This window comes from Onychomys torridus, chromosome 1 (assembly GCF_903995425.1).
Source record: "Onychomys torridus chromosome 1, mOncTor1.1, whole genome shotgun sequence".
Taxonomy (NCBI): Eukaryota; Metazoa; Chordata; class Mammalia; order Rodentia; family Cricetidae; genus Onychomys; species Onychomys torridus.
In genome coordinates this window covers 19,679,613-19,704,316 of record NC_050443.1, presented here as the reverse complement: position 1 = coordinate 19,704,316, position 24,704 = coordinate 19,679,613, and positions in this window count along the sequence as shown.

The following is a 24,704-nucleotide window of genomic DNA, read 5'->3' as shown; positions in this document are numbered from 1 at the left end:
ATCAGTGTTTCAAAGGTTTCCAATAACATGAATGTCCATAATATAAGTATGTATATAAAGTAAAAATGTGCTGGTTTCAAAAATAGTTGAAATATAGAAAGCTCAAGGAAGCCAATTTGGATAATATGATTTCATTCTCTCCAAGGTAGCCACTATGAAAATATTACTTTATGTTACTTTAGGATTCTTTTTACATATTTAGGTAAATGCATATCCATATATAAAATGCTATTATCTACTCTCATATCTCTGTTTCTATGTATATGCAAGATCTGGGCCTGGAGATATGGTTCAGTGGTTAAGAGCACATATGGCTTTTTCAGAGAACCCAAATTCACTTCCCAGAACCTGCATCAGGCAGTTCCCAATCTTCTATAACTGCAGTTCTAGGATCTGGGGCCACTCACATACATGCACATGGATATAATTGAAAATATTTTAAATATATAGTTTTATAAGAGATATATTTATGCAGGCATATGTATAAACTATCCAAACAACTATATACACATCTAAAACTGTGTTAATAACATCTTACCTGGCCTAGTTGATGCATGCCTGTAATTCCAGTACTTGGGAAATACAGTCAGGGTTGTGTGATGTCAGCCTAGGCTACAAAGTGAGTTTGAGGACAGTCTGAGCTATGTAACAAGACCCTCATGTCAAAAAAAATAATAAAATAACATATGTTAGTAAACTAAATTGAAGAGTTATATGCCCTTTTATCACTGAACACATCTTAGTTGACATGAACACTTCCCCACTGTAGGGCCTGGAGTTATTTTGATTTTGCATGATTATGAATGGTGCTCTGCAAACAATGCTGCTCATCAAACTTTGTTACATCTTTCATGAGCTCTTCCTGATCAGGTCCTAGAAGAGCAATCACTAGGCTGATGTAGCAAACAGGTCCAGCTTTTTTTAAGTGTTCCCAATTGCCCTTCAAAAAAGTTCAGCAGTTTGGATCCCCATCTGTGTGGTTTGCACGTATTTACTTCCTTGAATCCTGACTGACACTGGGTTTTAATCTTTCAAGAAATGAAAATTTGCTAATTAAATAGGTTAAAAAGAAGTGTTTCATCATTCCAGCTGGAGTTAAGTAAATTTACCAACAGACTCATTTTGGCCCCAGTCATTGCTGACTCCACCTGGCAAATGAGGCCCAGAGAGGGTAGACTGCTAGCCAGCAGCCAACAAATCACCTCCAAAACTCAAAGGGTAAAATTGTTTCTCCACTCAAATCCTAATAGCCCAAGAGTCATTTGCACTTAAACTATAAAAGCGCCATGATGTGAAACATATGTGTGAGTCATATTTTTGCACCTAATGAAGAAAAAAAGGTGATGAATTTGACAAAATGACAATTAATAATCTAGACATGAGTAAGCAATGTCACTTGAGCTATTTTTTCTCTTCCTTCTTTTTCCACTCTCTTTTTGAGACAAGCTGGTCTCTCTCTGTAGCCCTAGTAGCCATGATCCTCATTTCTCAGTCTGCTAGAGATGGTTTTTTTCTGGGTAGCAGGGCATATAGGTACATGTATGTGTGCATTTTTGTATGTGCAAATATATGTACATGTGTGTATGTGTATGCATCCATGTGCATATTTGTGTGCTGTACATGTGTTTGTGTGCATGTTTTATGTGTGTGTATAAGTGTATATGCAGGTGTTGTAGCTATGTATGTGTACATGTGTTAATATGTCTGTTTGAATATATTATGAATGTATATATGTGTATGTATATGCATGCATTGCTTTGTGTGTATATGTGTGTGTCTACACATATGTTTGTAATATATTCATGGGCATGTGTGTACATATGTCTGTGGATTTGTGTGTATTCATGCCTTTGCATGTATATGTATGTGCCTGTATACATATGTGTGTCTATGAGAATGTATTTGCTTATGTACTCATGTGCCTTCATGAGCTTGCCTTCATGAGTGTGCCCTCCACAAGCACATATACCTGAGGACGTTGAGATGTTAGTGTTTACTGAGGCACAGGCATGACCCTGCTACTGCCCTGATGCTTGCATCATAGCTGTAAGCATGGCCTTCCATGTTAGCAGGGGATCTAGGGGAATAAGCTAGTGTCTCTAGGACTGATGTTCCCCAAATATTCTTAAATGTAATTAAGGTTGACTGTTAACACAGGGAAGCCTCCTCCCTCAAGAGGGTCCTGTGTAGTGAACTGGAGCAAGAAGGCTGATACCAGAGTTATGTTTCAAGATGAAGCACCCCCCAATGGGCTTATATGTCGAACACTTTATTCCTAGGTGGTGTGTCAGGAAGTGGTTGATGCTTTGGAGGATGAGGCCCAAATGGAGGAAGTAAGTCATTGGAGCCAAATATTGGAAGATTATAATCAGGCTCCAATTGGTTCCTCTCTCTGCTTCTTGTCTACCATGAAGTAAACAGCTCTCTTCTGCCAAGATGCTGTGACCAAGTGTATGGGATCAGTGGCTCTGAAACTGAGCCCAAATAATCCCTTCTTGCTGTGTGATGTTATGTCAGATGTTACATTGTATTGTCAGAATCAGGAGCAATATAAATATTATAAGCACACACCAGGACTTGTATGTAATCATGGAAAATCAGTAAAGTAATGATTCTGTGGAAGGATGTCAACATGGAGATAATGTAAACCACCCAAAGAGCTGCTTCAAAGAGGGAATCTGTGACTACAGTCATGTGCAAGGCTAACCAAGCCAATGAGAAATTTCCATATATCCCACATGGAATTCAATAGGAAGTACAATTAGGGAATAAATTGATGAATTATTTATACTTTGAATTAGGCTAGCATGGCTGATTCACACAGCAGGTTGTTTCTTAAATAAAATAATTGACCCAGCCGTGGCAGCACACACCTTTAATTGTAGCCCAGGTAGGCTAGTCTAGAAAGTTCATGAGTTCAAGGCCAACCTGGGCTGTATTCCAAAACCCTGTCTCACAAAAACAACACAAGTTCACTGTGTTATTAATGACTTGTATTGCAACTTTAATTTCATAAGTGTGTTTGGATATTCCACACTGAGGTCCAGCAGCAGGCATCTTCATGACTGCCTCCCTGTCACCCCAGTAAAAGCATTAGATGAAGCAATTTGAGCTTCTAGAAGTTTGAGAAAAACCTCATCCCAGGCTTGTGTTAGAGGGCATCCCCCACTACTGTGTGGAATTACCAGGAAGGAGAGGAGTTTGAGTGTGTGGGTTCAGGCCAAAGCTTCAGTTTCTCAGCTAGGCACGAACTTCCAATAGAACTCCTGTGTGGTGATGCCAGCCTGCCCTGCCTGCAGAGGGGTCAGTCAGCTCTGAAGTCCCTTCAGTCCTCACCAGCCTTCAGCCCAAAATTCTACAGCCAGCTCATCTTACCATCACAACATCTGGTCTGTCCTTCCACAGTTCACTACAAGTTTTTCAAACAGGTAAGCCAACCTATGTTCAAATCCTGAGCACCAAACAGTAACAGGTTCTTAGGGGAGATACAGAACACAAAACTGGAACAATAGAAGGAAGGATTTTGGACCCAAAATAAACCCCAAACTAAGATTTATTAACTGTCCTACCAACTGCATCTGGAAAGAGCTTTCCCATATTTCCCATTGCAGGAGGAAGGGCAAGCAGCCGAGGATAGTTAACAAGCACCTTGACATGGTAGTAGGGTGATTGTTTATAAAAGTGGGTCCCTTGCTGGATGCCTGTGCTGTATGAGCCTACAACCATCTTCAAAATTGAAATCTAATGTGAAAGATTGAAGAGCACTTAAAACCTTGAAACACTCCCAATGACTTCCAGAGGTGGAGCTCCATTCTGTCACCCAGAGCCAGGCACCCTTCCCATCAGACTGAAGCATTTAAATCCCCAAATGGAAATGTAACTCAAGCAGGTCCTAGACAAGTGGAGAGGGTGGAGAGAGTGATTGATGTCTCTGGAAGGTGAGACAAATGGACACATATTTTCAGAGGATAAGCAGTTTGTTGCCAAGCTCGTGTTCGTGACTAGAAAACAGCTGGCCCTCCCAAAGGAGAAAGGTCATAGCCTCTACATGCTGTATTTTAGCTCTAGGAGTCTACTGCATCCACAGCTTATGGACTTGCCATTCTACCAGGAGAGAGTCTATATGAAGATATTCTATTGACAAGAGAATCCTCTTGTCCATCTTGGGTCAGAAAGTACATGGCTGTGTACAACATCCCTTTTGTCACTTAAATACCACATCTTGAGAAAATTGCATAATTTCTCAAAGAAAAATAGTTTCTTTTTCCATAAACTGTAGACCCGAAAGTCCAGATCTTGTTATTGTGTTTGTTTATCTCATAAATTAACTGATTTGGCACTTATAAGACTCATATTTCAATGTTTGGTCAGCTCCAGATCTCTTCTATGGGGCGTGCTTGCCTTCTTATACATTCTCAAAGGCTGTGAACTCCCAGGTCTTAGTTGCCTCCCTTGGCATTTGCTCCAAGACTTCGACTGCTGGAAGAAGGAAGGGGGTCAAGATTCTGTTTTAGTCCTGCCAAGATCAGCCCCAGCCTTTGAAGCGTGGGTGCTAAGTATTTACCACGTATTTGTTGCCTGATTCAACAAACCAGGGATCTCAAAAGCCTCAGAAGGGCACTGTAATCTTTTCTTTCCACAGAAGAAATCTACCCTCATTGGGTTTATTTAAACTCCCAATGATGAGCTGAAAGATTATTGATTTCAGTCTATTCTCCTCCTTTTGAATAATGAAATCTCGCAGCAAGAAAAGCAGACTTTATTTTTATTTCAGATTGTATTTACTTAATTTTAAAAAGAAGTGTAAGAAAAGAGTAATCAACCCATCAGGACTTATTTATTCTCATAATTGTGCTTTCTATGCCCATCACAGGAATTTGCCAGTCTCCCTCCCCATCCCTAAACAAGCATAAGTTATACTTGCTGTAAAATAATAACTATCTGAGAGGAATGCTCAGTCTCCAGCTCCTTTTATTCAGTACGATGACACTTTTGATCAAAGCTGTCAGATCTCTGGGATGATTCCTCCCCATGTGTTTTCCCTCCTTGGTCCTCAAGAGAGTATCTTCTTTGGCAGTGTTTGCAGCTATGAAAGCAGCAGTAATGATAGTGAGGCTAAAAGTAGAGATTTGTTTCCACAGCAACATACTTATATGTTGAGAATCATGCTTATATGTTAAGAAGTAGACACAACCTTACCTTCAGCCTCAGCCTCTGCTCAAATGGTCCACAGTCTCTGAATATGAAGGAAGAAGGATGAGACATTTAGAAAGACTCCCTGCCACTGTCTCATTCTCTCCTTTGCACTTCAGCTCTGCATCCTTTTATTCATCCATCCCTAGTCTTCCAGAGTGGGGGGGAATGGGACACTTGTCTGCTGCTTCCCTATGCTTGCTGAAGCCTGGCTAGCATAATGGTATACATCTATAATCCCAGTACTGGGGAGGGTGAGATACAAGGCTGGCAAGTTCAGTCTTCCTCATGAGGGCAAATTGAATTGCATTTCACAAGAGATTGTGAAAACAATGCTAATTTCAGAATAGAAGGATAGAGGCTATTTTCAGTGGCTTCTAAATGTCAGTTCAAGCATGAGATACTGTTAATTCACATATATGTTTTGTGATTCAACCATTCAAATTTATTTGTACATATAGCAAATGTCACAGAAAAGGTACAAAACACACTGGATGAGGGGAGAAGATGATGATGTTTCTTCATGTCTCTGAAGAATTAGCAAAAAGAAGGAGAGGGAAAAAAGAAGAGCAATTTGCAAAATATTCTTCCTACCTTAATCTTCCATGAGCCCTTACATAATTAGAAGAGGAGGACCATTGCTTCAAAGGATTCTTCATCAATAAACAATTCCACTCTCTCTCTTCAGGCCATACAGACTGGACCTCAGTTTTCAGGGGAGGTTGCCTGAAGCTCCAAGAAACTATGGACCTGATCCAAATTCCTTTTTGAGTTGCCAAAGCTATTGAGTAGACCTGCCCATTATCGGCTTCACTGATAGCCTTTTTTCTTGGCTGAATCCCAAGCCCTGGCCAGATGCTTTCTTCCTCCCTTGATGGTGTCTATGGGATGCTTCTGGGTTCATTATCTGTACCCTCCCCTCTAAATTGCCTCACAGGTATTCAGGGGTGGCAGGTACAATTCCAGCATGTTGTTGCCCTGTTTCTCTCTCAAAACTAAGAAGTGACTGTCACTAGAACATGTAAAAGCCTGACTGAGGAGAGCTTTGGAGTTCTGACCCAGAACAGGGTGATAGCAGAATTGGCAGTGGTAGACTAAATGTATGGGAAAAGGTTCACAGAGGCATTAGGTTTCCAGGAGGGGATTGTAGTGTGGTGTTGCACTCCAGCTCTTTGGCTAGAGCACACAGCTGGAGGAAAATGAGTTTCACCACCAATGCCATGTACATGTATCAACTATCTTGTGCCAGAAGATCAAGAAGCCACTTTCTTCTCTGGTTAAGCCAGCTTTAGAAACAGATGGGCAGTGTTTTCACCCCCCCCCCTTTTTTGTTCCTATAAAAAGTCTATTATTAGAAAAGCAAAAGAGCATCTTGTACCTGCAGGACCATCTCAACTGGAAAGAATCTCGGCATCAAGTCATGTTGCCCAGACTACAAAGTCTTACATAGATGTGGACTATTCTGCATAATGATATTGTGCTGAAAACCTTCAAGAGGCTAATTTAAATTACAGATCCATAAACATCATATGCTAAAGGTCTGACCAGACAGTAGTGGATTAGACTCTGCTAATTACTTTTTGTTGCTGTGTGTAATGAAACACCATGACCAAAAGTGACTTGTGGAAGAAAGAATTGATTTTGACTATAGAGAGAGTTTATAATGGTAGGGGAGGCATGACAGGAGGTGTCTGGAACAGGAAACTGAGAGATCACGTATTTACTCACATCCAGTGATGTACTTCTCCCAGCAAGGCTCCACCACCTAAAGGTTCCATAGCCTCCCTAAAGATCACCATCAAGTGTTTAGAGCTTATGGGGACCACGTTTCATTCAACACACTCAGGAAACTGCATTTTGATAAATTCCACTCACATGACCCTTGGGACCAAATCTGCAAAAAAAAAGGTTCTTAGTATATCCTGCTTAGCATCATTAGTTGGCAAGTATTCTCTCAAAGTCTTGACAGGATCTAGGTTTTCTAACTTTGATTTGAGTCTGTGAAGAAGGTTGATTCTCTCCAGCTAACAGGAACCAAAGGAGGCTACAAATAGATCTTCTTAAACCCTGACCTTATGTGCACATGTATTTAAATCAAAGCTTGTTTGTTTATCTTCAGCCTCCAAATTGCTGTTGAATATTTTTCTTCTGTGGAGTCCTCACTCCCAAGTGCATGGAAGAGCTTTTCCTTTTTTTTTTTTCTTTCTTTTTTTACCTTTTATTTTTTTTTAACTTTTTTTTATTGTATTTGTGTTTTAATTTTACACATCAGCCATGGGTTCCCCTGTCTTCCCCCCTCCTGTCCCTGCCCCCACCTTCCCCCCATCCCCTCCCCTCCATTCCCATCTCCTCCAGGGCCAAGACTCCCCTGGGGATTCATTTAAACCTGGTGGATTCAGTACAGGCAGGTCCAGTCCCCTCTTTCCAGCCTGAGCAAAGTGTCCCTGTGTAAGCCAAGGTGGAGCTCCAGGAGTCCAATTGTCGAGAAAGAGGAGCGACTGTAAGAGCATGAATTGTTGAGACCAAGATTGGAGAGGCACAGGGACAAATAGCCAAATGAATGGAAGCACATGAATTATGAACCAAAGACTGTGGAGCCCCCAGCTGGATCAGGCCCTCTGGATAAGTGAGACAATTGAATAGCTTCAACTGTTTGGGAGGCATCCAAGCTGTGGGACCGGGACCTGTCCTTAGTGCATGAGCTGGCTGTTTGGAACCTTGGGCTTACATAGGGCTTTTTCTTACATGTGTCTGGATTTCATTTCCTGTCATCTACCATAGACCTGTCCAAACAAAACTGTGAACTGCAGGTAGTCCAGTTACAGCAGGACAGAGAACTATCTGCTTTGGACATCAGATGCTATTTGTTGACATTTTGAGCAATAGGGTAGGTGTGAGTTGATGTTCTGTTAATATTTTCCAAATATTTTATCTGGCAGTCTGAAGGATGTTAGGCCAGACACAGAGACGGGTGGTAAGTAGCTATTAGGGGGATTTAAGTTAGCTTAAGATAATTTTGGCTCTCAGTTTGCAACCTTCCAACTCTTGACAATCAGAAGGAGATAATCCTTGATCAGTCTGAAGAGCCTTCAATTCAGGTGTTGCTTTTTCAGGGATGTTCAGTTCACAGACCCAAGACTGGAAAGAAAAGGAGTATGAGTATTTTGGAAAACTACTGAATTTGGCAGAGCCATGTCAGACTGTAGCAGAGAGGGCACTGTGATGCCCCACTGTGGGGAAGTGGTTTTCTCTGTGTGTGTTTTACTGTTACATCTAATGGTATCATAGAAACCCCCTGCTCCTCAACCACTCATCTAATTTACTAATCTTAATGTGTTCCAGGCTTGGGGAATCCAAGCCCATTGAAGCTACATTATAAACTCTGAAGAAATAGAGCTGAGCCAGGATTTTGATGGGAGCACAGAGACAAGGTTCTGCTGTGCTGGAGTTAACAATTCACTGGATGCTTGTAACTTGTGTTCTAGAGCGGCCTTTTCCCTTGGCTAGACCAAAAGTAAGCCTACACTGGCCTTTCTTCAAGTGACAGCCTGGTCCTAATATCAAGTTTAGAGGTGGCCCAGCAGAAGGGGGAGTTTGAATTGACCCCAAAACTCAAAACATGAACAAATAACAATGTATTCATGAGTATTTCTGTTTAAAGCCCAAGAAAGAAAATCTTAGAGGGAAACTTAGAAACCCAAAGCTGTTCATTTAATTTCTTCTTCTCTTGGACACAGCTTAAGTTCTAAACTACTTAGAACAACTATCAGATGACTACAGGCTTAAATCAAAAAAAGGGGGGGGACAAAAAGGCCCACATCCCGCCCCCCAGGATTTTGCATCCATCCCATAAAATATATATTAACGGAGGCCATGGACACTTGGTCCTTTCATTGTAGCCTATGTGCCCACCCAGTCCTGCAATGTATATCACTTTACTTTGTCTCTATTAACAATGTGACATTCTCCAGCCCTTTTTTCTCCTACTTGTGACAACTTTACTCTGATACTCAGGCCACCTTTTCTTTCTCTAACTCAAATTAATTGTCCTCAAGGCATCTTCTACATCTGTTTTAAAGTTCTGGAAATAAGAACAGGAATCTGCAAAGGGTACTCCAACTGGTGACATCACCATCTGGAAACTGTTTATACCTTTGAGTCATTGCTATACTATGAGCTTGTATTTTGTATGTGACAACCTGGGAATAGACAAACATTAATATGAGCAGGGTCATTTCCCCCATGGGCTACATGCATGGCAATGACAAATTCCTGGCTTCCTGGGACTCATGCTTGAGGAACTTGTGGAGGTCCAATCATGCCAAGGACACAAGTCAAAATTGATGCTTACTACAGTGACTTTACTAGCTGACATGGTGTCCCCCAGAGAGAAGCAAGCTCTGTACCAGGACAGAAATGTAGACCAGTCTTTCTGTCCTGTAATGAACAGTTTTTGGAATCCACTGCAACTTTTCAAATAACTCTAGGTAAAGTATTGAAGCCTTTTAAGGTTTAAAAAATAATTAAAGAACATCAAAGATGACATGAACAGGTTTATAAATATAATTCAAATTTAATTTTTAAAAGATATTTTTTACTTTATATGTATGAGTATTTGGCTGCATGTATGTCTGTGTGCCATATTCATACTTGGTGCCTGTGGAACCCAGAAGAGAACATCAGATTCCCTAGAATTGAAGTTACAGATGTGGGTACTGGGAACTAAACCTCCTTTGCAAGAGCAGCCACCTAACCACTAAGCCATCTATCCAGTGCCTAGAGCCTAAATTTAAAGATGATTGCATTTAACCCAGAAGAATACTCTTTTCATTTGCCTTCTTCTTAGAGTATCTCCTGATTTGGGAGAGAAGTACAACACTGTTCATCCTTGTGACTCAAGATACCTTGTCTGAGTCCATAAACAGACATCTGAGGTTACACAGATGATCCAGCATCTTGCATGATCTCCATAATTTCAGAAAAAGGGCTGAAATGGCACCATGTAAGTTGATACTTAAAAAATGAATGTAGACACAGAGCAGATCTTTGTGAAGAGTTAAATGTTTCTGGAATTGTCCCACTAAAATTGTTTTCTTGAAGCCAGGCATGGTGCCACATGCCCATCATCCTAGTGCCAGGGAGGATAAAGCAGGAGCTCTCAAATTTGAGGCCAGCCTGGGCTACCTGGTGAGATTTGTTATTGTTTCTATGTGGTTTGCATAGATTCCTCCACCTTATAAGACTTTTATAGAAATGTTTAACATACACATCCCTGTCTGCCACCTAATGAAACACTTAAGTAAATTAAATGACCCACCTCTTCCTGATTTCTTTTGCTCTAATTCTTCTAGAACCTAGCCTATCATGAGAGATTGTGAGGTCAGACCCCAATCAACTGAAAAAAAAAAAGACATGGTCACCATCTACATTAGTATAGAAATCAAGTGCACTTGCTGCATGTTATATTTACTCTAATGCTTTTGTGAATAATGCACTCTCTTAGTCAAGAGTAAAGTTTTGTCTTGTCAAGATAGTTCCATTGTAGTGATGATCTCTTTCTAGGAGATCCTGAATTTATTTTTTTAGTACAATAAAGTAAAAATGACACACAAATATTGTAGATATCCCTATGTGCTTCCATGGGCAGTCTACCTCCTTCCCTTTGAGCCCTAACACAAAAAGTCAAGTATTGAAATTTGATTATTCTTGAATTTCAACCATGAGTAGGAATTATCACTTATGAAACACATGATCTGAGGTGACAGATAGGCCCAAGAGCATCATAATTGTGTCTTCCCAGAGCTTGATTTCTGGACAATGTATGTGCCTGACTCACAGCATGGATGAGATCCTTTGTTTGAATTTGAGACATGAATTAGCACTAGTAGTATTTCTGCAATCTTCCAAGGAATGTGCCAAGTGTAAGCCCTTTGGCTTCAGCTTCTTAAAGCCTCCCACCAACATGTTATGTGGCAATTTCCTCCAAGTTAAAAAAGTTCATCACAGAGGGAAGCTAGTAACAACAACTCAGGAAATTCTAATGGGAAGCTTATTTAAGAATCAGGAAGTAAACAACTCAGAAGTCTCAGGAAGTCTCTGAAATTTATCAGACATGTAAGACTGTAAGCTTTGGAGAAAACAATTGAGTATTATGTAGCAATTTTCTATTAATTTAAAGGGTCCATCTTGGAGGGAAGCTAGAGGAAACTCAGAAAGTTCTAAAGATTGAGGACATTCTGAAGGAAGGTTTGTTAAGACTCAGAAAATTAACAACTCAAGTGTCTTAGGAAGTTCCTGAAACTTATAAGATATGAAAAGTCCCTTTCTCTCCAAGGTTATGTAAGTAGTAAAGACTGCTAAGAAGACCCAGGCCAGCTGAATCATCTTTAAAAAATCCTTGCTGGCCTGTTGAGCTGTCTGCCTGTTGAGCTGTTTGCAAGTCTTAACAATGATCACCAGGGTACTGTCTTTCATGATTCATCATTTGCTGGAGTGGGCTTTCAGTGATGCAACTGCCCTTGAGTTATCCATGTGCTATAAGTAACCACTCATCCATACTCCTGTAGGTAACCCAAATAAACCCACTAATTCACTAATTTAACCTCAGTAGTATCATTCCTTTAGTCTGTTATGAAAAGACATCACTTCTCCCCTAGAAGTGTCACACAATACATCCTCTACACATCTCTCTAGATTGCATTCTGTGGACAGTCTCATTTCTTAGAAATTTACATCAACTAGAAATCATGGAGCTAAAATTTGGAACTTTTTCTAAAGATAATATACTTTGATGGAGGTCATGACAGCAGTATCTACCACCTCACTGAGGGGCCAGAATTGTACCTATATAGGAAATAAGTGAGGACCAATCACAGTGTTCCCAGAGTATATCCTTCATTCACCACATGATAAAAGGACTCCATGGTCAAGGCATTAAGAAAAGGGGGGTTGGGGGTTTAGCTCAGTGGTAGAGCACTTGCCTAGCAAGCACAAGGCCCTGAGTTCGATCCTCAACTCCCGCAAAAAATAATAATAATAATAAATAATAATAAATAAATAAATAAATAAATAAATAAATAAATACAAAAGAAAGAAAGAAAGAAAAGGGTGCAAATATTACATGCCCCAAAAAATGTAGAAAGAAACCCAGAGCCATCTACTCTTATTTGGCCACAAAGCCCTTATGACTAGAACTCATAAGTTTGGGAACTGGGCCTCCATAGAACATCTTAAGAAATATCATTTATGCTTTGTTCCCTAATTTTAAAAACAGGGAAACCAAGAACCAGAAAGGACATAGCAATGTAGATAAGGACCTAAGGGTGATACAAAAAGGCAACTCATATTTTCTTCTTCCCATCTTAGCAGACTCAGAAACTTGCTAATAATGAAAAATATAAAAAGGTTGATCATTCTGAAGGACATAGGATATAATCCAGTGATAGAGTACTTGTCTAGCATATGTGAGGCTCTGGGTCCCATCCCCAGAAGGGAGGAAGAAAAGAGGGACAGAAGAAAAGGAAAGAAGGGATAGAGGGAAGGAGGGAGATAGGAAGGAAGGGAAGGAGGAAAGAAGGAAAGAAAAAAAGGGAGGGAGGGAACATATGGAAGAAAGGAAGAATATAGACAAGGCACAAAGGAAAGAATAATAATGATGGTGATAATAATAATAAACAATAATCATAATATTTACAGTCAGGCAAGGTAGTGAATAGCTATAATATCAGAATATGGGATGCTGAGGCAGGGGAACTGAGCTCAGAGTTAGACTAGACCACAATAGTGAGATGCTGTCAGAATCAAAATACAAACAAACACACAAATAAAAAAGCCTGTTAGTTATGGAGTGGTGTGTGTAAGTGTGTGTGAATTAGCATGTGCTTGTTTGAATCTTGATAGTACTCTTTAGTACATGAATAGTAAGAATCTTCCTACTACCAGACTGCATCTCTGTACCTGATTCAAAGAAGATATCCAATAGGAAAAGCTACAAGGAATAAATCCATGTGCTCTTCATCTTAGGATAGGACACAGTCAGGCAGGAGACACAGATGCCAATTTTGGATTTCCCCCAAAGTTTGCCTTATAGTTTTGGGGTGATCCTATGATTTATAGACCCTGTAGTGGGTCATTCTGAATAGCCATGATTTTATCAACTAATAAGAATTTATATCTTTTATCTTTTTTTTTTTTTTGGTCTTTTGTTGTTGTTGTTGTTATTTTGTCTTTTTTTTTTTTCTGGAGCTGAGGACCAAGCCCAGGGCCTTGTGCTTGCTAGACAAGTACTCTACCACTGAGCTAAACCCCCAACCCCAAGAATTTATATCTTTAAAAACTGAAACTCTGAACTGTTATAGTGCAGTGGTGTTTCCTGCACTATAATTTAATTCCAAGGAACACTATCAGCAAAAAAATACTCAAAATACATTATTGATTTTGGCTGGGACTTTTTCATAGTCCATGTGCCTCCATGCATTTTTACATAGGAAGCATGACTTGGGAGAGTTTTTAGTATTTGCCTTTGTTCTCATGGTTGACATATGGTACCCAGGCATCATCTCAGTCAGGGCAATTTTTTTTTAATTTTTTTAATATTTTGGGAATTTTATGTCTGATTGTACCATATTTACATCTTTTCCACTCCTCCATCTTTCTCTGCTGAGTCATCCCTTCTGCTCCTCATTCTATCTCAGATTCACACCCTTGCATGCACGCATGTGCACACACACACACACACACACACACACACACACACACACACACACATACACACACTACTGAGTCCATCTAGTGTTAATTGTATGTACATGTGTTTAGGGTTTAGGGATGACCACTTTGGCTCTTTTAAGGGTGCTCACCTTTGGAGAAAACTGAGTCTCCTGCTCTCAGCAGTCATTGACTGTCATTCTTCATCTTGGGATGGGTCCTTATAAATTTTCCATCATCTCCATTGGCATGTCATCATACAGGTCTTGTTCAGGCAACCATGTTGTTACAATTTTATGAGTATAGCATCTCTCTAATATCTAGAAGACACCATCTTGAAGCTAGTATTCTGGTCCCTGCAACTTAGAATCGTTCTGCCTCTTGTATGATGCTCCCTGAGTATGTGTATTTACCACTTGGGGCTGAGGACTCCAAGGCCAGCTCCTCATGGCTGGAGACATCATGGATCTAGGGAAGAAACTGCTATTCCCATCTTCCTGAATCATTATAATCTCTAACTTTATTCTAAACACTTATCCTCATACACATAGAAAAGTATAGTTCTTACCTCTTATCAAGGAAGCTTCTTTTGCAGCAGATGATGGCTACTACAAGAGACTCATAACTGGTCAAAACACAATCAAGGCAACTTACTCCCACACTAAGCAGACTTAGGCTTCTGTTGTTTGGATTCCATTGTGATTATTTTACATGTTTTTCCATCTGTGGTCTTGTTTTCACTCTTTCTTCTACTTACCACACCACCACATTTAATTTCCTACAACTTAAATCTTACATCTTCTATGTGGGCTGGGAGGTATCTGTTGAATCAGAAATATACCCTTCTTGTGGAGCAGTGGTATTGGTAGGCTTCCCTACAGTATAGGTCTTGCAATCCTTACATTGCTGTGGCACTGAGTATCACCAGGTTGTACCTTTCCATCTGCTTGGCTTGGGGGTACTCATCAAGGCTGGCTGCCAGTGTCTGAGAAGGGACTGCTCTCCTCTTCTGAATCACTCTTCAAATTGCTCTGAAAGCTTATTTCCAGGGATTCAATATAAGTTGGGACAAAGCCACGTCTAGTTGCATTAAGCTCTAGTTTTATATATTTTAGGTTCTTTCTTAATTTAGTTGTTGTGCTTTTAACCAAGTGGAAAGTAAGATTTGATTAGAGCAGACCCTGACCAACCAGAGGTTAAGATGAACATTGTCATTTCTATTATATTACCTGCTGCACCTTTCCTGTACCAAGATGGGCAATGTCTGGCCATTTTTTTTTAAGCATGCTACACTGAGAGGTCCATTGAATGACTGGTAATCTCAGGATGATGGAATTAATTCCAGTTTCCTTCCCCTTAGAAACAAGACAGCATTTCCCATTCCTCCTTGGTGTGTTCTTCATTATAAGCTTTGACCCATGATATGTGAGCAGAAATGTCCCATGTGACTTCTAGGAGGCTGAGGTGAGGTCCATGCCCACCTGTCATATGCTCTTCCCCAACTCTGCTCCACAGAGGCAGGATGTAAATTAGGGTCCAGCTGCCCTTGTCCCCACAGGGTGCTGTCCCCTGACAGCCTATGCTTGAACACAGAGAATTAACAAGCGATGATCTAGACCCAATCATGATGTGCACACCTGTATCCTAACACTTGGAAAGCTAAGGCAGGAAGAACAAAAGCTAGAGGCAAGTACCAACTACATAGTAAGTCAGGGTGCTGTGGGATGTTCTGTATGTTCAATGTGTTGCTCTGATTGGTTAATAAATAAAATGCTGATTGGCCAGTAGCCAGGCAGGAAGTATAGGTGGGACAAGGAGAGAGGAGAATTCTGGGAAGTGAAAGGCTGAGGCAGAGAGACCCTGCTAGCTGCCGCCATGAAAAGCACGGTCATACAGTTTGTAAACAACATAAGTCTCTATGTGTTTACTTGGTTGGGTCTGAGCAACTGTGGGACTGGCAGGTAAGAGAGATTTGTCCTGACTGTGGGCCAGGCAAAAAAACTCTAACTACATCAGGGTCAAACTTGGCTACTTAGGGTGACCCTGTCTTAGAACAAACAAAAGCAAAAAATAATCTCTTATACTAATTCTAACTAGCACACCCTGACTTATGCAGACAGCAAGTATGATGAAGCAAAGGTCTCACTCTAGAGCACATATTCTTACTAATCCACTTGTTTTTGTCTGTGGATGGTTCCAGAGGAAAAGTCTTTAGCTACAACCTTCAGCTTTACTTAGGTTTAGCGAAACACCTGCTGGGTGTGTTCTGTACCTACAGGGCTGTGTCTCCTCAAATTCTCCAGTCTGCAATAGGAGAGAGATTTTCCTAGACTATTTCAGCTTCATAGGTTCACACCAGGCTTTTTTCATTGTGCATTTTTCCAATTAAGTTTATCAAATTGAAAAGTCCCTTTGTATAATAAGAGATCTCTGCTTTCCCTAACTGCTTACTGGTTTTCAACAACAAAGGCACTTTCTTTCTCCTTTTCATTTGACTTCAAACTCCCTTTGCTAAGCATTTTAATTATCCTAATATAAAAGCAGGGCCACTGGTTTTATACAACCATGAAAATGTTTGAAGTGTGTTTGTGTGTGTGTGTGTGTGTGTGTCTGTGTGTGTGTAAGTTATAGCAAGAACCTTATTCCCCCCACACCCCAAAATCCTTTTAAATGTGTGCAGCCTAGCTAAGGGAAGATAGCCACGTCCTCAGCTCAGTGTAGTTGCCTGTAATTACCTTCAGGTGCAGAAGAATTCTTAATGCTTCAAATTCTTTTCCACTGTATTGAAGTAAATAGAAGTGATTTATTATTGAGAGCCCCGCTGCCAGGCTGGGTTGGTGGGTGGGAGTTGACATTTGGGATATTGTGTAATGTATAATGAGGCTGAAATGACTGGTTCTGATCCAGTCAGCATCACAGGCAATTTCCCTTGTAAGGCAAAATGCTTGCAAATTAAGTTGCATATCTTCAGGGATGGTATAAACTGTGGAAATATTGATTTTAATGCTGTATTCCTTTGAAATTGTTTGGGATATGTATTCAGAAACAGATTTTCTCTGTGACAGAACCCTATATTTTCTGCCAGAGAGATATTTGAAAGACTTCTTTGGTGAGGATTGTCTTGCAGATGTTATGGAAATAAAATCAAGAGGGGCTAATTTCCACTTGTCACTTTCTTTGAATATTCCCTGATGAGGCTGCAGACCAGCCACAAAATTAGTCTGCAGATCACTGCCCTCTACCTCCCCATTCTGTGCTCTCCAGCGTGGCTATGCAGAATGCCTTTGCGCAGGGGAGACTCAAAAGTGGGACTCACTTGGTAATGGCAAGCTGAAAAGGTTATCACCTGCCTAAGAGGAGAAGTGCCCAGATGGGAGGCCTGGCATGCCCAGGCTGCCAACAAATGATAAAGCAGAGAACCACTGCCTCTAAGAGCAGTGTTAGCAACTCAGAATGTGTGACTCTACCTGGAAATCATACTTAAACAGGGCCCATTTTCCCAGAACTGTAGGAAATAGTACACGCTCTGGCTGGCTTGGCCAGTTCTCCAATTTCTTTATCCTTGCCTGTCTCAGTTGGTTTTGGCAACTGCCTTCCTAATCATATGGGGTATCTTAGTCAATGTTGTTGCTCATGGAGTCTTTTTTGCCTTCTGATAGAAATTCAACTTTGGTCATCACTTTGTTGTATTGTTTTTCTCCATTTTCCTTACACATAAGCTAGACCAGCAAGTTCCTTTGGTTTGAACTTGAAATGTCTCCCACAGGCTTATGGCTCATGTATGTGAACACTTAGGCCTCTTGCTGATGAAATGGATTGGGAGGTTGTGGATCTTTTGGGACATAGGATCTAGCTGGTAGACATAGGCCACTGGGGAGGGCCTTGATCACACCTTTGATTCTGGTCTAGGGCTCTCTGCTTCCTGATCCACCAAGGTGTGTGCTGCTACCACATTATGCTCCTGCTGGACAGAGCCACACCAATCACCTATCTTCCGTTCCATTATGGGCTGTGATCAAAACAAATCTCCTGTCTCCTACGTTGCTTCACTCAGGTATTTTGTCAGAATGGCAAGAAAAATAACTAAAGTGATGGGTGATTTTGCAGATTTCTCCAAAGAGGATGCATGGTTCAGTCTTAGGAGTAAAAACCCACACCAAAGGCTTCATAAGTCCTGGGGTAATAGCATTGTTTACTCCTATGAAGAGCCATATGTGGCTGCCAGACTTGGCAAGAAGATCAGGGTGATACTGGGAATGGGTAAAAAAAGCATTTCAAGGCAAAGAAACAGACTGTCCCCTTAGGGCTCAAAGGAACCTGCCCTTATCTGTCTAAAGCATAATTATAGACAAGTGAGGCTGATTTTGGACTTCTGACCCTATAACTATATTGTAATGCAGTTGTCTTGGACTGAACATAAGCGAGGTTAGCACTCTATCTGTGAGCTATACTTTCAGTAATCTTTCTGTTGCCACCTGGGAACTCTGCCCCATAACCAGCAAATAATCATTTAATGCAGTAGTCCCAACAGCAGAACCAAAAGCTTATTTATTTATCTGGGCTTTCCATATGCACATTCTGGTCTGCTGCCCTAAGGAAACACAGGATCCCCTAAAATTTCTTAGTTCCTTATTTACATAAGCTTGACTTTAGAGTTAAGGGTGGGGGGCAGACACAGGGTTCCTTTATATTTTCATCTTAGTAGAACTGATAGTAACAAAAAAATAGCCCTTATTTGCTAATCAAATTTGCTTAAAAAATCAAAATGCTACAAACCAACAGTCTATATAGCAAACAAAAGAAGAGTTATATGGAAGCACGGAGCAGGGGGTACAGAAACAATGTCCTTTCTTTGCCTCTCTTCATCTGTCAGAAATAGTAAGAAGCCAGGAGCCTAGATCCACCCTTGTCAAATGCAGAGGAGGTGGCCAGGTCAATCCCCATTCAACTAAAAGGAAAAAACACTTAGGTCTTTTTGTTTGATGCTCCCAATTGGACTTTTAATACAGTCAAAGCTTCCCTGAGGGGCTTCAAACCCCAGCAACAGCCTGTATTTGAAGCCACTGTGTGTTCTTCTGCAAAGTGCTCCCAGGAATGTGTTTATGACTGAGGTCAATGTCTCCCACCCCAACTTCAATCACCAAAACACACTTGGAGAATGTGATATCTGACACTGGACAGTGTTTGTAATTTGACATACTTGCTGCTTTTATCTGTGAACAGCTTGCTCACTGGTTTTATTCTGCACTTTATCTTTTTGCCAATCAATAAAGCTATATTACTAGTACTTAAGATACTACAGTGGATACTGAAGCCAGCAGACAGCACACGCTAATCAATTTTTAATTATGGCTTTAATTTTATATGACATCTTTTAATTTTATTGGACATATTAAACTAAATCTGTCAGATCAGAGGATCTATTGTCCATGCCTGGGTTGGGGAGCATCTGCCGGGGCTACATGTGGCCGTGATGTCACAAAGATGCTCATGAGAGATAGACATCATGATATGCTATGTCCATCTGTGCTCAAGTAGCTGTAAATACCTCCTCACTGACAGAATCTGTGTCACTAGTATTGCCTCTCAAGCAGCTTTGAGACCACACAAATGGTAGTCTGCACGCTGCAAGTCTAGATCCAAGATCATTTCCAAATGTCTTGATGGCCTCAATTAAGTATTGTTTTCCTCTCTGAGTCTCATTGCATACTGGTAAAAATGAAGATTGTATCATTCTCTACTTTTTAAAGAAATGTAAAAGAGTAATTCAAGCTAGGCTATGATTGTCCCATTAACCTCCTACCCCTAAGAATAAGAGGGGGGGATGGAGGGAGGGAAGGGGGGAGGGAGGGAGGGAGAGAGGGAGAAACATTGTTGATGTCTTGTATTCAGTCCTCACATCCAACTTCAACCTCCATTTGATTTACCTGTTAGCAGCCTTCACGTTAGACCCACTTTGCATTCATCTCAGAGACTGGAGATGTGTTTGTGACACCCCAGAAAATGCCCAGTCATTATTGGGCAGAAGCAATGGCTGGTGAAAACTGATTGTATGGGACTTTTCTCTCTGTGGCCAGCTTCCCTTGTTTCCTATGGAGTTCTGGATATGTTTTTCTAGTAAACCTTTTGCATAGACTTTGACTTGGGATAAATGATTAAAAGCATCACATAGAGAAAAAAACAGATCCTGTCATGGACTAAGAGAAATCTTTATCTGAACACAGTTTGTAGTGCAGAGGGATTTTACACCAAGACTTCATCAGTTGTCGTGTGTGTGTGTGTGTGTGTGTGTGTGTGTGTGTGTGTGTGTGTGAAGAATGCTAAGGACTATTCCTTCAATGCAGCAGGCCATATTAAACTGGGTATAGTACCAAGTGGGATAGAACAACATTGAGATAGCATCTGTTTGCCTAATAAAGATAGTGTTGTGAGAGTATGAATTCCTGTGCCAGAACTCCTTGCCTGAGTTTCCAGAGCTGGTGACAAATGCCACATGTCCTCAACAATTAATGAAACAGGAAGGTTTCACCTGCATAGTAATCAGGATGCACAGCTTCCTGAAGTGAAATAGAAACCAGCTGCATCAATGCATCTGGCATTTCAAAATGGCAGGAGAAGGTGAACAGTTGCTCACTGTCTGAATCTCTACTGTTTCATGACCACAAGGTAGTGGGAACATGGAATCTGGAGTGTGTTCCTTCAAGAGATTTTTCAGCAGTCATTTTGAGCAGACCTGAGGCTTGCCTGAGCAGCATCAAACACTGGGTATTTGTGCTGCTACCTTCTGCCTATTGATCTCCCTCACTCTGGCCCACACACCACCTTTTTCACGTGTGTGTGTGTGTGTGTGTGTGTGTGTGTGTGTGTGTGTGTGTGTGTAAAATGTGTTGTGTGTGTATGTCAGGTGCTGTGGATATCACTCTGTACAAATAAAATGCTGTTTGGCCAGTGGCTAGGCAGGAAGTATAGGCGGGACAAGAGAAAAGAGGATTCTCGGAAGTAGAAGGCTGGAGAGAGACACTGCCAGCCGCTGCCATGAAAAGCAACATGTAAAGACACTGGTAAGCCACAAGCCATGTGGCAAAGTATAGACTAACAGAAATGGGTTAATTTAAGATAGAAGGAGCAGATAGCAAGAAGCCTGCCACGGCCAGTTTCTAAACAATGTAAATTTCTATTTGCTTCCTTGGTTGGGTCTGAGCGACTGTGGGACTGGCGGGTAAGAGACATTTGTCCTGACTGGGCCAGGCAGGAAAACTCTAACTACAAATGGCGCCCAACGTGGGGCAAGAATTTCCACCTAAAACCTGAGAAAAAAAGATTCTAAAACAAAGCTAAAAAGAACTTCCTAGTTTTTTTTCTCAAGGTAGCGGCAGCCTGCCAGTTTGAGCTACTATGGCGGGTTTCTGGCTTGTGCGTCTGACCTGCAGTGTGGTGGGAATGAGGAATCTACAAGCAGCACTGTACTCTGCTATGTGGTGGATTTAGCCTTTGCTAGTTTAAAAAAAAAAAAAAAAAAGCGTTTCTGGGCTATGCGCTGCTTTGATAGAACTGCTTCTGATAGTTGATGGTACACATGGCTCCAAACCCAGAGCTGGCGGTAAACTGAACCACCGCCATGTTGGGAAGCTGAGGTGGGCGGAGCCAGCAGCCACAGCGGCGTTTCAGTCTTACAAAGATGGATATTACACAGAGAATCTGGTTTATGTTGTCTTTGGGATTTTTAACTGCAAAAAAAGATTTGATCATAAAAGCTGTTGAGTTAAACAAATATGTAAATTTTAAAGGTACCTTGACTTCAAAATTTGGATATAGGGATATGTTGCTTTGGAAAAAAGTCTCTGCTTTTGTTTCCACAAAAAGCCAGAGGCTATGGATTTGTTCCAGATTAAGATACATCAGGTTTGATCAGCCAAGACCACCTAAAAGGTCTCCAATGACACCATGGCCAGATGATCCAACATCCAGAATGGTTTCAAGGCAACTGGCTCAGAGGTTCACCCTAATGGACTACTCCATAATCCTAAAATTTTCTTTGTGTCCCCATAAGATACAGCGCCCCCCCCCCTCCAGCAGGAAGTAGTAAGAGAAACTACGCCCACATTCCCAAAATTATCAAGCTGGCTTTGGAGATAGAATTGGCTCACTCCTTCTCTAAACCCAGACATATTGATAAAAGAAAAGGTTAAGAGATTCTTATGTCCCAAATCAGAAGAGCCCTCTGGTGTGGGACAGAGAAAAACCAATATTTTTCTTTAAAGCAGGTTGATTATAAATGTGATCTCTTTCTAAAGAATAAAAGGAGATATGATATAGATATAATAGGATAAAAGGATAGATTAAGGAACCTACTTCTAAAGAGTAACAACTTGTTTAAAATGTTTTACATTGGTATAGACTTTATTGATACAAACTTAAAGTTAATTTTGTTATACTGTGTGCATATTTCTACTCATGTTTAAGGTATTATGTTTATATAGCTCATTTAAATTGTAATGGATAATTAAAAATAGATTAATAATTAGTCATCTATGATAATCATACTCGTAGCCATGTTAGTTAAGTCTTCTAGATGTACATAGAGATATTTCAGACAGATAGGTAATCTTCAAATACTTCAAAGACCTACAAAATATGGCATTTAAAATACTTTTAAAATTTAGACTTTCTGGACAGTGAGACATGTCTGCTTCAGGCAGCACCGATTTACTTCAGAGAGGAAGATGGGCATTAAAGACACTTCATATGGAGTTTATCTTCACCTTGACAAAACTAGCCATTTGGGCAAGAAACTGTTCTTGCCTGGACTGCTCGATCAACTGGACATACAGGACCCATAGAAAGGTGACCACTGAACTTTGCTTGACAAAATGGTCCTTCAGGTTCCTGCTTTGCAGAGGAAACTGCCAGACATTCTACAGGACACTGAGAGAAGTGACCGAGAGACTCTAGCCCTGTGGGCTAAAGACAGATGCCCCAACTTTACAAAGGAACATTAGGTGACTATCCAGGCTGCCAGCTGTCTCTGTCTACCCTACAAGACTCCTAAAAAATGCTTACATCCTTCTCCTGGTTCTCAGGTAATATTATATCCTTCTGAGGTCTTTGATATGGTTAAAGAATAGATAGTTATAATTTTGCTCAGTTATGATACAAGATAAGTTAGATATAAAACCTTAGACTCACCAATATAAGATAGGATATCTTCTTTAATAATATAACTATAATTCTTGCTTGATAATTGTTTTGTTATATGTAATTTTACTATGTAAACGTTAAAACCTTCCTTAAAAAAAAAAAAAAGAAAAGGGGAAGTGCTGTGGATATCACTCTGTACAAATAAAATGCTGTTTGGCCAGTGGCTAGGCAGGAAGTATAGGCGGGACAAGAGAAAAGAGGATTCTCGGAAGTAGAAGGCTGGAGAGAGACACTGCCAGCCGCTGCCATGAAAAGCAACATGTAAAGACACTGGTAAGCCACAAGCCATGTGGCAAAGTATAGACTAACAGAAATGGGTTAATTTAAGATAGAAGGAGCAGATAGCAAGAAGCCTGCCACGGCCAGTTTCTAAACAATGTAAATTTCTATTTGCTTCCTTGGTTGGGTCTGAGCGACTGTGGGACTGGCGGGTAAGAGACATTTGTCCTGACTGGGCCAGGCAGGAAAACTCTAACTACAGTCAGGTGTGTTAATTCATCTGTTCTGCTTAGTTTTTGTCACTTGGAGACAGAGACCCTTAATTGAGGAATTACCTTCAACAGATTGCCCTGTAGGTAAGTCTATGAGCATGTTCTAGATTAATGATTGCTATAGGAGGGCCTATCCCACTATGGGAGGTACCACCCTTGGGCCTGTGTTGTACAAGGAAGCAGGCTGAGCAAGCAATGCAGAGCAAGCAAATAAGCAGCACTCTTTCGTAGTGTATGCCTCTGCTCCTGCTTAAGTTCCTGCTTTGACTTCTCTCAATGATTAACTGTGAGTATGAAGTGTAAGCCAAATAAACCATTTCCTCCCCAAGTTGCTTTCAGTTATGGTGTTTATCACACCAACAAAGGCAAACTACTCATCTACTCATTCCTTAACAGCAGAGGACATCATGCGGTCAATGTACCACCTATCCATCTCATTGTTTTCTAGGTTTATTGAGATCCTTTTATGTGTCTGTGTTCCTTTGAGCACAGTGTGATCAGAGCTGAACAAGGTACTGAGGTCCAGAGAACTGTCAGTCTATTAAGGAGAGGATGTTAGATAAGATAGTTCCTGACAATGAAAGAATCTTGATGGAAGTGGCAGTTCAAAAACAGCAAGTTTTGAAAGTATTGGGAACTGAAGCTAAGGAGAGGTTTAGGAAGAGGATACTTTTCCAGAGAAGAAACAGGCAGGGATTTGGGCAGAAGAACAAACCAGGGAGAGGTGGGACAATGGCTGAGAAATATTCTCAAACAGGGAGGACAGTGGCCTAGTAGACAAGGTGGAAACCAATAGGAAACAAGGTCAGTGTCTTAATCAGGTTACTGAGATAAAACACCATGACCAAAAGCAAACTGGGGAGGATAGGGTTTATTTCATCCACACTTCCACATCATAGTCCATCACTGAAGGAAGTCAGAGCAGGAATTCAAGCAGGGCAGGTACCTGGAGGGAGGAGCTGCTTACTGGCTTGCTCCTCATTGCTTGCTTGTTCAGCTTGATTTCTTATAGAACCCAGGACCACCAGCCAAGGGATAGTACCACCCACAATGGGCCGGGCCCTCACCCATCAATCACTAATTAAGAAAATGCCGTTGGGCGGTGGTGGCGCACAC